This window comes from Podarcis gaigeae (genome assembly GCF_964106915.1).
Source record: "Podarcis gaigeae genome assembly, chromosome: 4".
Taxonomy (NCBI): domain Eukaryota; kingdom Metazoa; phylum Chordata; class Lepidosauria; order Squamata; family Lacertidae; genus Podarcis; species Podarcis gaigeae.
In genome coordinates this window covers 21,473,603-21,479,602 of record NC_139677.1, presented here as the reverse complement: position 1 = coordinate 21,479,602, position 6,000 = coordinate 21,473,603, and positions in this window count along the sequence as shown.

Genomic DNA, 6,000 nt, shown 5'->3' with positions numbered 1-6,000 from the left:
TTGCAAATGCAATTTCTTTTCTCATTAACTGATGGAGAATAGTTAAAAAAAATAACGGAGAGGGAGGATGGGGTTTTTTTTTGGGGGGGGGGAAGCACAGCCCTATTTTTTTAAAAAAACAACAACATATGGATATTGTCCAGGATTTAATGCAGTAACTAGAAAGAATTGTAGCATTCCCAGTGCTTGACAACTACACTGTTTTTTGTCATCACAGGTAGGAAGGCAAGAGGCAAAATGAGTGGTTTACTAAAACCTTGTTGACTCCTATGTGCAAATGCTAGACTTTCTGCAGGCTACTGGGTCCCATGTCATTCAGACCTTTGGTCCCCAGTCATGGTGCTTAGAATGAAAACCAGATTCAAGACAATGAACTTTTCTGCACTGCATTTTTACAAAGATCTTAATGAACCTATTTTAACTGCAGCGGCAAATTTTCCCCTAATTTAAACAATTGCCTTGTAGCATCAGTGTAGGCTGAATTTTGTAAACAAGAAAGCAAATAACTTAGAGAGAGAGAGAGAGAAGGGAGAAATGGATAATATAGATTTAGTTCTTGGTGCTTGGCTGCTTTCATTTCTCTGTTATTAATAATGAGGTATTAAGAATATATTGCAACACAGCGATGCAACACAGCTCTGCAGTGAATGCCATGGTATTAATCCTTTGCTGAGAGGTAGCAAATACTGCTTCATTTTCTGTACAGATCATTATCCATATTTTACATCTTCTGGGATTTAGCAATGTTCTGCCAGATACCGAAATATTGAAAATGAGCGATTATGTTAGCAGTGTGATTATCAGTGACGTAGCTGTAAATGAGAGCTTCAGCACAAATGATGATTGTGTATTATGCTGTCAGCTAATTGTGTCGTAGCAGTTGTTATCTTTCCTTGATAAAATATTTTGCATTCAGAAGAACAAATAAAATAAACCCACTTCCTTGATAGATTATCTGTTGGCCTCCAGCTAAGGAAGACATCAAGGACCAGGGCAGGTGTGTGTTTGTGGGTGGGTGCATTCACTCTGAATAGACATTAAATGTATTCCATGTTCTTTATCTGATTCTCATTTTTTCTTAGAGCATGAAACTCATATACACTGGTGCCTTGATTCTCAAACACATTGGTTCTTAAACTCTGAAGACCCGGAAGTAAGTGTTCTGGTTTTCGAACATTTTTCGGAAGCCAAACATCCGATGTGGCTGTTGGCTATTGTTTCTGGGGCACCTGCACCAATCAGAATTTGTGCCTTGGTTTTTGAACATTTTGGAGGTCAAATGGACTTCCAGAACTGATTAAGTTTGGCGCTTTTGTTTTTTTTTTTTTTTTTTTTTTTTTGAGGCTTTTTCGATTAATTTATTTTCATGACTGTGTGGAACCCAGTTCAGCTGCTGATTGACTGATTGTGCGACTGCAGAAATGGATAAAAGCCCCCCATTCCGAACAATGACTATCATCAGTGCAGGTAAGAAAAGAAAGTCATTTTAATTTTTATCATCTACAATACTGTCTTGTTTATTTTATAGTACAGCACGTTGATAATTGCTTTCATTTTATGGAGCAATGGTCTCATTAGACAGTAAACTCCATGTTAAATTGCTGTTTTAGGGGTTGTTTTTAAAAGTCTAGAAAGGATTAATCCATTTTGAATTATTTTCTATGGGAAAGCTTGCCTTGGTTTTGGAATGCTTTGGTTTTGGAATGGACTTCCGGAATGGATTAAGTTTGAGAACCAAGGTACCACTGTACAAGTGTCCCCCCTCTTCTAACCCTGAGAACATAAATTGCATTATTGTGTGTACTGGGATCGCAAGAAGAAAATGGACAGGTTTATTGGCAGGGCAGAGGCATTGGTGTGCCAGGTAAAGTTCTACCTGTTTGTGATGGCTTTTTTTGGATATTAGTTTTAGTGTGTCACTGTAACTACGGAACCTAAATGTGGCTTTCTGGACCTTCATATCAACTGTAATTTTACGAATGTGCTGCACTTAAAACAAAAATAATCTGTTGTTTTAATTGAACTGGACTTGTTTTTGATGTTTTGATTGTATTTTACTCTTCCCTGTAGCCCTATTATGAAGAGCAGGTTAAAGATTCCATAGAGAAAATAGGAAATGGGGAGGTTTTGGGTTTGTTTGTTTTTTTAATTTCCAAAACAATACAAGAACCAAAACACAGCCGTCTTTCAAAAATTTCAAGTATACCAATTTCATGACCTAATTATACAACCAAAATAAATTGCAAAAATGTGCATATGAGGTTAACACATGCATAAAAAATGAATATGTTAGGGGAAATTAAATGCAAAGTGGCACTATATTAGGAGAAATTGCTGGCAAAACTATGCACTTTATTCAGAAATGCTTACCAAATAAGTGTACTTGGAGAAAAATTGCACTCAGAAATGGAAGAATGTTTATGAGGATTTTTTTTAAAAGGCAAGTTGCTACAGGATTATGGAGAACTGAATTTAAGATTCGGGAAAAAATGATAAATTGATAGAACCAAAAGTGGCAGATTCTTCCATACCTACTAGTGAGTAATCCCTGGTTTGTAAATGTCTGTGTGTGGACAAAGGACAGCTAGGAAGAAGGAAGAAGTCAGAGAGATCCATTGATTCATTAAAATGCCTCAGCTTAGAGAAATCCCTATGTGTGAACTCCTTTAGCTAACTCCGGTGTGAGTGGTCTCATGTTCAGACTTTCCCTATGGTAGGGCTTGGTTTAATTTTGAGTTTGGCCTGTACTTGTTACACAGTAAGTCTAGGTTGTCTTATTGTAATATAGAAGTTAAAAGGTAAAGGGACCCCTGACCATTAGGTCCAGTCCTGACTGACTCCGGGGTTGCGGCACTCATCTCGCTTTATTGGCCGAGGGAGCCGGCATACAGCTTGTGGCCAGCATGACTAAGTTGCTTCTGGCGAACCAGAGCAGTGCACGGAAACACTATTTACCTTCCCGCCAGAGCGGTACCTATTTTTCTACTTGCACTTCAACGTGCTTTCGAACTGCTAGGTCAGCAGGAGCAGGGACCAAGCAACGGGAGCTCACCCCGTTGCAGGGATTCGAACTGCCGATCTTCTGATCGGCAAGTCCTAGGCTCTGTGGTTTAACCCACAGCACCGCCCGTGTCCCTAATATAGAAGTTACAGTGTGCTTATTGAATCGTTTTCGCCTTGCTTGAATTTATTGGTATGATTTGTAACAAGGGTCATATTCACAGAGAGGTACAATTTCTAGAGTTCCCTGGGATGAGGGATGGACTTTTAAACTATTTGTGGAATTGTAGCTCTGGAAGGGAAACTAACAACTCTCAGTACCCATAACAAACTACCTGTTCCAGAATTCTTTAGCTAAAGCCATTCATGCACAAAGTGTACCACAGTGCTTTGAATGCATGGCATGGATATTGACCCAACTCTCCTCCACCGAAAAAAAGAGTTGTATCCAGCTACATTCCACTCAGAACAGATGCACTGAAATTAATGAACCTAAGTAGGTGCTCATGAATGTCAATGAACAGCATGAGTTTGACTAAACTGTGGGAGGCAGTGGAAGACAGAAGTGCCTGGTGTGCTCTGATCCATGGGGTCACAAAGAGTCAGACACGACTAAACGACTAAACAACAACAACAAGTAGGTGCTCATTAACATCAATAGGTCTACTCTGAGTAGGAACAGCATTGGATACAACCCATTGTCAAGTATTTTGATAATCCTGTGATATTTATTGTGAGCTATGTTCAGCACAGTCCACTGCAGAAAAGCAGAACTTCACTAATCTAACTAGTATGTCATTTCTTATTGATGCTTTTATTTTTGGGCCATACTTTCCTGTCAGCTCACGCAATGCAGGCAGCAGTAATAAGGACATATCCCAACGAAATCAGCATGGGCTGTGAGGATGTGTCAGGGGGTGGGGATGCTGCCCCCGAGGTGACAAGGAACACACATCGAAATGAAAACCATGTAAGAAAATATTGAGTTGAGAGTTCATTTCCAATATATTACATCTCCCTGTACAGCTTTTCCAGACACCTCTTTCCTGTCAACAGAGAAAGTAACAGGAGCAGGCCTAGTGATGCGCAAGGGCATATTCACAACCCTAAACACTGTCATTGTTTCTAGGTCATACTGGAATGCACACGGAAAGTAATGTATTCAAAACAGGAGGAGATAAGTCAGATAAGCTCCTGAACAATTTTTTGCTACCTAGGCTAAAGATAACCATACCTTTTCTTACTCACTCATGTTGAAAATTAGCAGTAAGGCTGTCAGACAAAAGACCTCGAGCTTGCCAAGTCAAGTAGTATTACTTGTACTCTGAGGGATTATTCAATAGCTGGTGTCCCGGGGGTGGGGAGAGTATCTCCAAATTGCCCGTGATAGAAGGTACAGCTAAAAAGCTGGAAAAGATTGCCAAGAGATGTCATGCTGTTTCAGATCTAAATTTCTGGCGGTAAGTACAAGGTCATTCTGCAGGAATGTTGGACCCAAGTAAGCATCAGTCAAAGATGTCTCACTCAATTTTCGGAAGCCGCGATGCGTTGCACAGATAATTACTTTCCTTTTCCCATGACTAAACATGAATAACAGAAAGTTAAAGGTGCAGTTCCGTGTGGTGTCATGATTTCCAGTTATGGTGCACGTGTATCAGATGCTGCCCTTTAACATGACAGAGAAAGCTGATAAAATCATGTGAGTAGGTACAAAAAGGAATCTACCTGAATATAGGGAGGGGGGGGGGAATTTGGTTCTGTTCACGTTTTAATGGAAGCCTAATTCTTCCTTTCCGATGCAATGTGTGAACCAAAAGGCAGCTACCCTACTAAATTAAAACTAATTACTGTATTTTTTGCTCTATAAGATTCACTTTTTCCCTCCTAAAAAGTAAGGGGAAATGTGTGTGCGTCTTATGGAGCGAATGCAGGCTGAGCAGCTATCACAGAAGCCAGAACAGCAAGAGGGATTTCTGCTTTCCCTGCGCAGCGATCCTTCTTGATGTTCTGGCTTCTGAGATTCAGAATATTTTTTTTTCTTGTTTTCCTCCTCCAAAAACTAGGTGCGTCTTGTGATCTGGTGCGTCTTATAGAGCGAAAAATACGGTATGCAGTTATCCAAACAAAAAGGTGTCCAAAGTTACATACATTGGGGGGAAGTACCGCACTTTTCTCTCTATAACACACAGATTTTTTCTCCTAAAAAGTAAGGGGAAATGTCTGTGCATGTTATTGAGCGAATGTGTGGTCCCTGGAGCCGACTGGCTCGAGTGCAGGGGCAAAAATCCGGCAAAAATCCAATCGCGTGCGTCAGGGAGGAGGGACGCCTGAAGAGAGGAAGCTGTTGCATTCCTGCATTCTGCCTCAGCGTCTTACTGCCCACCCTCTTGAGTTTTGGTTGCTGTTTGCTCAAACAGAACAAAGATCAGGGAAATCCCCTCCCCTCCAGGCAAGCAGAGGGGAAAGGAAAGGATCGCGTCCTTCCATCTAATTCCTCTCCGTGCTCCGGTGCTGCTGCGTTCAGGGAAGCATTTTAGGGACTCGCAGGCAGCCGGAAAACATGCAGGTGTGTGTGTGAGAGAGAGAGAGAGACTTGGGTGGGTGGGTGGGTGGAACGTTTGCCTTCCTTTCCTCCCTCCCGTTAAACACCTCTCCTGCATTCTTAGCCCGCTGCTTCTCTGCACACCCCTCTCATGCTCCTTGTCCTTTCTGTGTTTTTCCTTCCCTCTCCACTTAAAACGTGGTTACAAAGCACGGATCCACATGGATCCTCAGGATCTTTGCATTGGGTCACCCCAAATTCACCATCAGATCACATTACATGCCCATTGCTACAGCCTGCACCAAAAAAATCACACACCCACTGTTGCCTGGGGCCACAATGGTGCAAAAACGTGGTTACAAAGCACAGATCCACAGGGATTCTCAGGATTTTTGCATTGGGTCACCCCAAATTCACCATCAGATCACATGTCTGTGGCCACAGCATGAGGCACAAAA